This window comes from Vitis riparia, chromosome 6 (genome assembly GCF_004353265.1).
Source record: "Vitis riparia cultivar Riparia Gloire de Montpellier isolate 1030 chromosome 6, EGFV_Vit.rip_1.0, whole genome shotgun sequence".
In the NCBI taxonomy this organism is placed as follows: domain Eukaryota; kingdom Viridiplantae; phylum Streptophyta; class Magnoliopsida; order Vitales; family Vitaceae; genus Vitis; species Vitis riparia.
Window position 1 is genome coordinate 7435741 of NC_048436.1, and position 13309 is coordinate 7449049.

Here is a 13309-nt window from a genome sequence, read left to right on the forward strand (position 1 = left end):
CATATTTCCCCATTTTAAGGTTACTAGATTCCTATTAGATTTAGTTAGGGATTCATCGGAGATGTGCTTCTACTCTCGAGATTATCACATTCCTCATCATTTTGGTTATTCATTTGAGATTAGATTTAGAGTGTCTCCCTTGAGGCATTGGCTGATACTTCATTCTGATTTCTTAACGGATTATTGTTGAGTTGGAGATAGTTGATTGATGATGTTGGATTCATCCTTTTGATTGTGCATCGGATATCCACACTAGGGCATATTTCCCATTTTCTCTGAGGTTCCTAGTTGTTGTTGGACAGTATGACTATCCCTATTTATGGTTATAGAGATGTTTGATTGATTTTGACGGATTCTTTATTATACATCGGATATCCATATTGGGGCATATCACCCCATCTATGATAAGATAATGTTAGGGCAGTGGTATATAGATGGATGATCATTGTTGGTTGATTATCTCATGACTTCGACATCAGATATCATACTGGGTCATATCTTCCTCTCCTTGGTGAGATTTTGTTTGTGTAGTGGTATGATGATGGATGATTAGTGTTGGCTATTTACCTCATGACTTTGACATCAGATCTCATATTGGGGCATGTTTTCCCACTTTCTTTGAGTATCTTTGAGATTGAGATAGTGGCCAACTTGGTTTTAGATTGAGTACTAGTCTGGAGCTTTCGATGATTGACTGTACCAGGACCTCCCTACATGGATTCGTTGAGATAGAGATGAATCACATCAGGTTTCACCCAAGGAGCATGGGTGGATCCTTTAGCTAGATGTTCATGAGATAGATTGTTTTCGCCATTGTTGTCTTGCAGATTGGATTATCCAAATAAGTAGTATTTTGTGCACTTTGAGATTTGCTTTTAGATGAGCCATGATATACACACTTTGAGATTTACCTTTTGAGATTCATCAACAGAGCAGCTTTTCAGACACAGAGAGTTCTTTCAATCTAGATTTTTCGGAGGTTTGTCGTGATGCATTGATTTCTGATCCATTGATTCCAGTAGATGATTGATTTACTGGTTGTTTTAGCAGTGCGAGCACCCTAGATATTGGGGCATATTTCCCTTCTTGAGTTCAGTAGTCTGACTCTTGCCATTTTGAGTATACAACATTGAGCCCATTTACTTCCTATCCACTTTTGAGTTTGTCTTATTTATCTATTCATTTTAGGCCCTAAGCCTCGTAGCCCTAAGCTATCCATTCCTTCTAAACCCTGAGTCTTATAGCCTCGAGCTATCATTTCCTTCTAGACCCTGAGTCTTATAGCCCTGAGCTATCCTTTTTTCTTAGGTCTTGAGCCTGGTAGCTTTGAGCTATCATTTCCTTAAGACCTGGAGTCTTTCCAGCCCCGAGCTGAGCCTTCATCATTTGGTCGCCCATTAGTGGTTTGACCTGGAGTTTGCGTATCACATTCTCCTTCTAGCCGATCAATCATAGAGCCCGGAGCTCATAGCCTTGAGCTATTCTTTGTAACCTTGAGTTACTCATTGCATCATGACCCAGAGTCATTCATGCCATCCATAGCCCTGAGCTATTCATCGTAACCCTGAGTTACTTATTGCATCATGACCCAGAGTCATTCATAGCATCCCAAGCCCTGAGCTATTCATCGTAGCCTTGAGTTACCCACTGTATCATGACCCGGAGTCATTCATAGCATCTCGAGCCTTAAGTTCACGACCCAGAGTCGTTTTCATCTTTCACATCCTTGAGATGTTTCGTTTTCATCATTATAGCCCCTTGTGAGTGGCCTTAACCCGACACCATGAGCCGGAAAGCATCTTGATCGGCTTAGCATTTAGAGCTCTGAGTTCATGACCCAGAGTCATTCTTTTTATTTATGACCAGCGATTGAGCACTGCATCCTTGTGCTACACACCTGAGACCTAGTTCTACATATTTTCAGTCGTTGTTCCATAAAAAAACTTACCTTTTCAAACTATTTTCCATGTTATGGATGTTCATGAATGCAATGAAGCTTCGATCTTTACTTTTGGGTTACCAAAGATGAATAAAAATCGGAATTTTACAAAGAGAAAAATCTTATGCTCCCCCAAAATGGAGCTTATAATCTGTCTAAAAACAAAAACTTGATTTTTACATCAAAACATAAAAAACCAATGCTCCTAAATGTGAAGCCAATCAATGCAAAAAATAGTTTTTCATATGCATTCAAAAAGTATAAATAATAACGATTTCACATGCATTCATCCCTTTAGGCCATGGAATGAATAAACATGCCCTACAAAAACAAGTTAACACACCCTAGAATGGATATAAAAATCAAGAACCTAGCCTGGGGCTCTTATACTAGTTGTTGAGAAATCTTGAATTGCTTCATTCATAAGCCCTAGATCATTAAGGTTCATGAAAATCTGTCTTAAGCTCTCTAAATCTATCGCAACATAAAACTTGATATTCAAAAAACAATATTATTACTACAAGAAACATAGATCTGGAGAAAAATGTCGCATACCTATGATCCAAATGTTTCTAGATCAATTCCAATTAGTGTAAAATACTCCAAAGTCATAGTAAATCTCGTAAATGCAGTAGTTTTCCACTTGATGACTCCTCCTTGAGTTTAGGCGTTGAGATGGTCAAGATCTCAAGGTTCCAGGCTGGGGTTTTCTCTCTATGGACTGAAAAGAGTGGCAACAAGATTGAAGCTTTAACCCTTAAGAAGGGTATTTATAGGTTTCTTATTGGACTTTAGTGATTTGAGCCCACCATGAACTCAAGTCACTTTATTTAGCCTAGAAAGGTTGTTAATTGATTAATCTAATAGGACTTCAATTAATCAATTAGCCTAGTCCAAAGATGTCGTTCACTTACCTTTGTGCAAACTTGTGTAATTACCAAATGCCCTTATACACATAAGTAACTAAAAATCCATTCCACCCTCATAAACTAAACCATCAAAGAATATGAGCTCAAGCAAGGATCATTGAAACTCATAAGATGTACCTGTTTTTTTATAATCCAATTTTAAAGTTGACTCAACACCCCACTATAGAAAGTCAATTGTACTTAAATTTTCTCACCATAAAAATGAATTTAAAATCAAGTGATATTTTGTATTAAATTTATTAATGAGTTTAATAATTTTTAAAAATAATTTGGAAGTCAAAAAATAGATCTAATTATTAAAAAATAATAATAATAGATCAAAATTGATGTATTATGAGTTATAACTTTATTGTTTCTCCTATACACACAAATATATATTTTGAATTTACGTAAATAAATTATAACTTAAGTAAAACATAATTAATAATTTAAATTCTTTAATGAATTTTAAAATTTTTAAGAATAATTTTGAATTAAAAAAAACTGATCTAATTAATTGTAAATTAAATCAAAACATTTTAAAGTATTATGTATATGAAATAAAAAAACTTAACTCATTTACGTATTAAAAAAAATTAAACTTTATTCATTATTTATTTTAAATAAAATATTGTTAAAAATTATTATTTTAAATTATCATTATTCATTTTGAATAGAAAAAAAAAATTATGAAGATGTTAATTGCCTTATGTTTCTAACATATAATAAAATAATATTATTTATGATTTTATTATAATATTATTATTCATGTTTTTCTAAAAATTATTTTTTAATTCATTTGTAATTTTAAAACTATTTTCATTTTTAATAAAGACTAGATTAAAGTTAATTTATATTATGTAAATTGAATTTGCAAGGTTTTTACAAAATCAAAACAAAAAATTATTTCTAAAAACAACTTGTGCAAATGAATTTTTTGTTTTTTATTTTTGGAAAACAACTTGCCAAATATCCTTATTTTTATAAAACACTAAAAAAACTATTTTTTTTTATTTAACTTGAAAACAATTTTTAAAAACAAGTATAAGAAAACATGGTCGAAATGGGTCCTTAGTTTTTATTTGGATTTTATTTTTAATTCAATTTTATTATTATTTAATGATTTATATTAAATTGTAATAAGGTGATAAGATAATTTAATTGGAGACATAAGATTTTGAATGTATTGGCGCAAAACTAATACTAAACATTTGACTCTTCAATTACTTTCCCGATGACAAAGGCGTTTTGGACTTATTAGCAAGTCAAAAATTCAAATGGCCTTGTGATGATACGTTCATTGCTCTCAGCCCTCAACTAAATCCTGATTAAATTACCATATTACCCTCTAATCCTGATGTAACCCACTATCAGAAGATGGTGCACTGTTAGAAACCCTAGGCCTGACTGTATCCAATTCAGGCTCCCTGGCTCTGCCGGGCCGTGGATCAAAATGCCATGGAGGAAGGTAGTGATGGAATTTCGTTTCTGACCCTTTTGCCCCTTTTGCAGTCCGGTGAATCCCAGCCGTGAAAAGAGAGGGGAAAATAAGGGGAAGGAAAAAAAAATAGAGATTGATTCAGATCAGATCCTCAGCCAGGTAATTTCATTTTGTGGGGGGCATAAGAGAATTTTCCCATCGTTTCTGAGGAGTTTTCTGGGGCAATAGATTCTGGATTTCTATTCCTTTGTCTTCTCATGAGAATCTCCATCTTTGTTTTTTGCACAATGCCCTCATGTTTTGCTGGTTCTTGTGGATGAACTTTGTAAGTCCACTGTCTATTTCTTTTATGTTTCTTGATTTTGATCTGTGCATTTGACTATTGTTTGAGTATGTATGTATCTGGAATGATGTCATCTTCCTCTGTTTGGGATGGTTTGAATTGAAAAATACGATCTTTCTGGGTTTTAAGGTTATGGGTTTGTTGAATATCTGTGTAGTTTTCTTAATTACAATGTTGACGGTTGGAAATGAATGATCTTTCGGGTTTTAAGGAAATGGCTTTGCTGCATTTCTGTGTGTACTTTTCTTAATTACAATGTCAAGAGTTGGGGGAAAAATTTTATATGGGTTTGTTGCATTTGTCTGGATGTCTTGTTAATTACAGTGTGGAGTGTGGTTTATTAGCTTTAGGCTGGTTTGGGCGTGTTTGTTTGTGATTAAGAATAAAGGAAGTATACATAGGGTTTTTAGTTATGGCGTCATGATTTGAGATGATTTTTACTCTGATAAGTTTGGTGGTGAAGTCTTGGTGAATGGAGATTCAGACAATGGGTTCTCAAGTGGGTGGTCAATTGGTAAGGCAAAGCTCATGGTATAGCCTCACCCTAGATGAAGTTGAGAATCAATTGGGAGACTTAGGCAAACCATTGGGCAGCATGAATGTTGACGAGCTTCTTAAATGTGTGGATGGCCGATGCAAATCAATGTGTTAGTGCGGACATTGATAATGCTTCTTCAAAGATTTCTCTGCAACGACAGGCTAGCCTAACGATAGCTCAGGCATTGAGTGAGAAGACTGTGGAAGAGGTGTGGAGTGATATCCAACAAGGAGAGAAGAAGAAATGTGGTGATGACATCAAAGGTCAGGTGAGAGAGCCTACTCTTGGTGAAATGAAGTTGGAGGACTTCTTGGTCAAAGCGGCAGTTTTTGTGAAAGGGTTGGAAATAGTCGGTGTGGTGACCCCACCGAATTTTCCACAGCAAATGGGCTTGTCGCCTTCCCCTTCTGTTGGCACATTATCAGACACATCAATTACAGGGCATAAAAGGGATGCTTCGATGGAAAAGACTGTTGAAAGGCGGCTAAAGAGAAAGATTAAGAACCGAGAATCTGCTGCACGGTCACGAGCCAGAAAACAGGTTGGCTCTCAAAGGCGCTTCCTCCTTTTTCTTTTCTGAAACTTGCAGCTGTTATTATTTTTAAGTTCTTATGTTAATCCGTGACCTTAACAGATTCATGTGTGGTGATGCACAGGCTTATCATAATGAGCTAGTTAGTAAGGTTTCACAATTAGAGGAAGAGAATGTAAGGCTCAAGAAAGAGAAGGTAAGGATCTTTTATTTATCTTGTGTTCTGCATTTGGTTCTTTCACATAGACTTTGATTTAATGTGTTTTGCTTTGTCTTTACTATCATTTATTTATTGTTTTTTATAAAAAAATTTATTCATAAAGAAACTTTTGGTTGGTTAAGTAATTGATGCATTTGTATTTTATACCCACTTTGATTAATTTAGGCCATGATGAATAATAGTATGACTTTTAGTTTTATGGCTTCTTTGTATTGATATTAACAAATTCACCTTGGCTGCACCCCAAATTACATGAGCTAATCAGTCTGATAGCTTTTCCTGACAGGTGAGGTCATGAACCCTTCATATTGGCTATTGAAAAGATACAACAATTATGAACTCTGTATTACTATCTATTCATAAAGTATTATATGTTGATTATACTTTGTTGACTTGTGTTTTTTATCATTCGCATGGAACTAGCTTAAATGTTAGTTGCAACTTTTGGGAAACAGAGATGGCAGAGGATATGGGAAACAGAAACTGGAAAATATTGGCAATGGAAACTGGAAGCATGATTGAATTAGATATCAGGGGTTTGATGCCAAAGAACAGTTTGAAAATTCTTGGGTCATTTCATAAGATTCCTATAAAGGAATGATGTTGAATGTATGCTATCATTTCATTTTAATTTACTTTGTTCTTATAAACAATGTTGGGCATACACAAATCGGTAGGAAATCATAAAAATAGCATTCAAGGAAATCGTAAAAATAGCATCAATGATTTAAAGACTTGTATATATATTTTGAAAATTTAGAAACATATTCTTCAGAAATTAAGAAGAATTTATTGTAGGAAAATCTTTCAGTTAATGAGTCTCCTCATAAAGTGTTTGAAAGGTTTTCAAAATTTCCTTTTAATTTTTAGAAAAAGTTTTTTTATTATTCTCAGAAGTGGGTTTCTCTCCTAAGAAGTGTTTCTTTTAACTCTGGTTTTGTTGGCATGGTAATTTTATTGGTAAGGGCAAAAGGAAGGCTGGGAGGTTGGCCTTGTGTCTGTTAGTGTGTACTTGAAAAGAGAGAAGTTGAAGGACCTTTGAAGGCCAAGGGTGTCTTGTTTTTGTTGTTGAAAGATGGATTTTTTTTTCTTCTTTTTTATGTTTGGTTGATGGAATTCCTTAGGCGTAGAGAAATTGGCCCTTTTTAGATTTTATAGACATTATTGATAGGGTTAAAACCAGTTTTTTTAATTATTGTATTTTCATTTCTTTGTTTTGGCTGGATTTTGTTGCTCCTTATATACTCCCTCCATCCTTGGTTTGCACCCTCTTTCCTTTTTAGATGCTCCTTTTTATTAATATTCTGACTCTTATTTGCCTTTAAAGATGCTTCTTCTAAGCATGTGTATGAGGATGTTTATTGACAAAATATAACTATTTATATAAAGTTGATATGATATGTGAGCACTGGCATGCAACTACTTAGCTGTGCTGTTGGCTGTTACTAATTATTTTGAAACTGAATATGATGTTTTGAATGTTTTTTATAGTAACTATGTAGAATATGTTTCTTAAACTGTGAGAGAATTTATGTTCAGTTGTGCTTGTTTTAGTGCTCTGCAAAATTTGAAATAAAATAAGAGTATTAGTGATGGACATTTGTTGTAATGTAGATTGTTTTTGGAGAGTTTCTTCTTCATGCATAATCTATGGCCTGTTGTTTGAATTATTATACTAGATGTATAATGCATTTTTTAATTATACATTTCATTTGATGTATAGATTACCAAAGGAATCTTCCAACACTCTAAGCTTATTATTTTGATATGGTTTTTATGCTTTGGAAATTATAGTCATATCATGTAACCAGAAAATTTTTGGTGCATTTGGAAAGAAACTGGAGTATTTTTGAGGGGCAGAGCTGTGGTGGTTAGTTTTTAAAGACTAGCTTCTTTGTTTTTGAATTTGGGATTCTGTAGTTGAGAGTTTGCTTATATGTTATTATTTTATTGATACTGCAGGATTGTCATAGGGCTTTGGTTCTCTATTTTTTTATGCTTGGGATTTGGGATTTGGGATTTGGGATGACTTGCATATGCTTCCTATGTCACTGGGATTTCCCCCCTTTAGGTGCTCTTTTGCATGTAACTTCATGAATTAGATTAGTTTTTCTGGTGGATTTATTTGCTTACCAAAAATGCAATTTCTAGGTACCTATGTTGCTTTTGTGCAGGGATCAGTGGGCATATAGGTCGTGTTAGGCTAGGTTTGTTATTGCCTATGCTCAACCCTTGTTTGAATGATAACTAAAACCCGATAACTATAATTAGGCTCACTTGGGGTTTGTGAAAAAATAGTTTCATGTGTTTATGATGAACTTATTTGACAAGGATGACTATGCTACTTTTCAGAGCTGAATTAGTGGCGATGTTAATGATAACTAATAACAAAACCACCCAGACACTGAGAAAAAAGAAGCAAAAGTTGGAGATCATGACCTGCAAAATTGGTATGAAACGGCTAGGGTGGAATTGATTGGGATTTTCTTGTATAAAACCCTGAAAGACTTCAATTTCCATCCATATGGCTAAATTTTATACTGTTTTAGTTCAATTTTGTGGTTGACTGTTCTTTAAAATAGAGAAAATCTGGATCCCTTAGCCTTGTAAGCAGTTTGAGACAAGGGAACCTATTGGTTTTCTTCTTTTGTTGGCTGTATCCTACATCAGTCTTTCTGGAGTTCAAAATAAGAAATGGCTGCATGTCAGGGTTTCGTGGACAGGAATCTCCATCTCTTCCAACTTTATTTATTTATTTATTTGTTTTATGCAGATGATTGCTAGTCTTTGCCCAGGTTTCCACTAATTGAGCCATAGCTGTCATGTGCATGGATCATGAACTATTTTAGGTTGGGGAATTAATTTCTGATTTAGTTAAATATGACTACGAAAAAACTGAGGGCAGAGGGAGAGAGGGAGGGGGAGGAAAGTAGGATAGGCATTCCTCTCCCCTGCAAGTAAGGTAGAAATAAGGCAGTAAGAGAGAATTCCTTTTAATTATCCCTCATCTTTGGGATCTAACCTTGTTTTGCCCCCAACAAACTCATATAGAAACCTTGAAAACAAGTAGAAACCATGTATATCTGTTTTTAACAAGAGAATTATCTTCCCTATGATAAGGAAAAAGGTACCTTTAGTCTGAGCTTCTCAGTGGCTCATGAAGTATGGCTGTCTGCTTGTTGTCAATGCTAGGACAAGGATCTGATTATTTCACTCCTCTAGGAGGAAGATGCTATCTGTGGTGTATCTCTTATGAGTATGGGGATATATGTAGGGGAGGGTTGCTTATATGTTCTTGATTCTATTGATAAGGCAAGATTGTCATAAAGACTTGTTTTTCTCTCTTTTTTATGCTTTTGGGTTGACCTGTGGGCTGTCACTAGAGGTTTGCTCACATTAGGTGCTTATATATATATTGGATTAGTTTTTCTGGTGGGTTTATATGCTTAGGGAAAAACTGAGTTCCAGGCATCTATTTTCATGTATGGATCAACTCTTGTTTGAATGATGCTAAAATCTGGAACCCTCAACATTAGAAGCAGTTTGAGGCAGGCAGCTAATTGCTCCTACCTCTTTCTTCTTTGTATAGGCTGTTTCTCACATCAGTCATTCTAAGTTCATGGTAAGAAATGGCAACATGTCAGGGATTCATGGACCTGAATTCCCATCTCATACTCTTGTTCTATGTAGATGACTTAGCTGTCATGTTGTATGAATCTGGTAATGTTTTAGAATGAAGAGTTAATTTCTGCTTTTGTTGAACTCGTCTATGAAAAAGCTTAGGAGAGAGAGAGAGTTTTTAACCTCAACTTTTACCTTTTCCTTTGGTTCAGGGCCAGGGTTTCCTGTCTTTATGATGGCTTATCTTCTTGAAGTGCTCTTGAAGGATGTCTTTTAAGCACAATTCTGATTTTAATGTGTGAGCTTCAGTTGGAAGCTACCTTCTGAGCTTTAGTAGCACTGCTACCCTTTGACCTCTTGCGTGTTTCTTTTCTGCCAACATTTTCTTTATTGAAGACTAGAAATCATATTATTATCCTGGTTTTTCTTCCTTTTTTTTTATTTATATCAAGATTGCATTGAACTATGTTGCATGGGTTTGGGTATGAGTTTTAGATGCGGGTATATGCTTGGGTATTTGATCCTTGACAGCTCAAATTTGAAGATATGGGGACTCGGCTAAAAAGGATTCAAACAATGGGCATAAGTACTAGGATATGGCATGATAAAAGAAAAATCAATTAAAAATAAATTGGAATCGAAGATGTCTTTTTAAAAGCTCCCATCTTTTCCTTCCTTCTAATCTATTTTTTTTTTTCCTAATATCCCTAAATATTCTAGCAAAAAATTCACTTTTTAGTTAGTTCTTCTTTTCTAATATAATTATTACTAAGAAAGCTGAAAGAATAAAAAGATATTAATGAAAATAAACAGCCACAACCAAAGTAAAATAAGAGTGCTTGACAAAGATCCCATACACCCATGTCATGTCATGCTGGCATGAGTACATTGGGTAAAATTGAAGGATCAGGGCATCACAAGCATCGAGTAAGTTTAATGGGTTTACTTGTACTATTGTTGTTGAGATTGCATAGAATTTATCATCTGGTGCAAGACTTTTTCCTGCTATAGAATTACTAGCTACAGTGGATACATTGTGTATTAGACAGAGAAATGGAAGACCTCTCCCGTAATGTTATGTTATCTGTTTGTCTTTATTTATTTCATTTTTTAGAAATTGCTTTTTACTCTTATTCTTCAAGATTTCTGTCACCGCCACCGATCTTCTACATTCTTTTTCCTTTTTTAATAATTTCTTGTAGAGACTGAGTTTTGGTTTCTCTACAATTCTGTTGTATAGGAAGTGGAGAAAATGTTTCCATGTGAATCATCGACAGAACCAAAGTACCAGCTTCGGAGAACAAGTTCAGTTACTTTCTAAAATATGTATCTCCTCAGACCAAAGTTTTGGTAGCTTCCCCAACTGTTCAGGCTATCCTCACGGGGGGGTTCATGGGGCTGCTGCTTTCGACATTTTTCTTGCAGTAACTGATTATTGCTGCTGCTGCTGCTATTATGGTCCCAAACTGCAAAACCCCACCACCAAAATTGGGGGTGGGGGGGCAAGTAGTTAGGGCGTTATGTACATTGGTGAGTGATAGTAAAACCTGTGTAGGAATGGAAATGCAATATTTCTAGTTACTCCCTGAAATTTTGGACAAGTGAAGCAAAAGTTGTGTACTGAAGGCAACTCATGAATGTGCATTGCTTGCGCCATCTTCCCTCTATTCTTTTGAAAATTCTTTTTGGGTTTTTGTCTTTGTTTATACGAGCTGCTTGCTTCTTCTATTTTTCTCCTTTTTTTTGTGGTTGTTTCTAACTATTTTTCTCTATTTTACTATTTATTATACCTAGGATGCAACTTGGATGGGTTGGCTTGACTCAACTCGAACCCCAACTTGATGTTTGGTTGAAATTAGGCAAACATTTTCATTACTTGGGTTAAGCTTGGGTTACGTTTTCTTCACCTGAGCTCAATTTGGGTTGGGCTTGGGCCAATGTTAACCGAACTTGATTTAATGTTTTTATAATATTTATTATCTTATATTATAATATGCATTTTCTTTTTAAATTTTAAGTAAAAAGTATCCAAGCATAATTATATCATATACTTTTTATTTTTTTTATAAGATATATAAGTTTTTTTTTTTTAATAATTATCTTGAATTTTTGTGTTATTTATTATTTAAAATTTGGTATAAAAATATAGATTTTTTTTTTTTTTTTGTAAAAAACCATCATGGATGAATTTTGTAAATTCACTTTATATAATATAAATTAATTTCAATTCAAGTCTTATTAAAAATGAAAATAGTTTTTTTAATTATAAATAAATTAAAAGATAAATAGTTTTTAATAAAACAAGAATAATAACATTATAATAAAATCATAGATTATATCTTTTATAAATATATATATATATATATATATATATATATATATATATATATATATATATATATATATTATATATTGTTTTAACATATGTTAGAAACATAAAGATAATAATATATTCATAAATATTTTTGGTTAAAAATGAATAATAATAATTTTTAGCTTAAAATAAATAATGAATAAAGTTTAACTTTTTAAACATGTAAATGAGTCAAAAATTTCATTTCATGTACACATTTTATAATATTTTGATTTAATTTGTAATTAATTAGATGGATTTTTATAATACAAAATTTTTTTTAAAAACAATTTATTCAAATAAGTTTTTTGTTTTTCATTTTTTTAAAATACACTTATTTTAAATATATATATATATATATATATATATATATGTGCAAATAATAATAATAATAATTGTGAACCAATTTTTATATATAAATTTCTAGTTTTAATAAGTTTATTATTTGAATTTCAAATTATTTTTAAAAATTACTAAATTTAGTAATGAATTCGACACATTAAGTCTTATTTAATTTAGAGTTTATTTGTATGGTTAAAAGAATTAGAAAACAATGATTCCATGTAGAAGAGAAATAATAGTCATTTTAAACATTTTTTTTTTCTTATTTTTATAGATTTCTAGTATTAATTAGATCATTATTTGAGTTTTAAGTTATTAACTCAATGAATCCAACACATTAATTCTTTTTTAATTTGGAGTTCATTTTCCTAATGAAAAAAATCGGAAGACAAGATTTTATGTAAAAGAGAAATAATAAAGTCGTTCTAAACCATTTTTTGTTCATAAATTTATGATATTAACTGGTTCAATATTTGAGTTTTAAATTATTTTTAACTAAATTTGTTAATGAATCCAATGCATTAAGTCTTGTTTAATTTGAAACTCATTTGCCTAATAAAAAATAAAATAAAATAAAATTAGAAAACAAAGATTCTATGTAGAAGAGAAATAACAAAATTGTTTTAGACCAATTTTTATCCACAAATTTATGATATTAATTAGTTCACTATTTATTTATTTTTTTAAATTACATTTAAAAATTATTAAACCCATTAATGAATCCAAAGCATCAAGTCTTTTTAAATTTAGAGCTCATTTGCTAAATGAAAAAATTGGAAAACAAGTATCCTATGTAAAATAAAAACAATAAGGTCATTTTAGACCAATTTTTGTTCATAGTTTTTTTGTATCAATTGATTCACCATTTGATTTTAGTTATTTTTAAAAATTATTAGACTTGTTAATGAATTAAAAACATTAAATCTCATATATATATATATATATATATATGTGTGTGTGTGTGTGTGTGTGTGTGTGTGTGTGTGTGTGTCTGTGGACCCCGCATTTCGGCTCATGCGTTTCCCACTCGATGGCGAGCTCGATTTTTATTTTATTTGAAAAATTGATTTTT

The 13309-nt window shown here is 32.5% G+C and overlaps 1 pseudogene; it reads left to right on the plus strand.

Annotated features, from left to right (window-relative positions):
- The first annotated feature begins 4207 nt into the window (after positions 1 to 4207).
- Positions 4208 to 11236, plus strand: LOC117916653 (annotated as a pseudogene).
- Positions 11237 to 13309: the final 2073 nt, after the last annotated feature.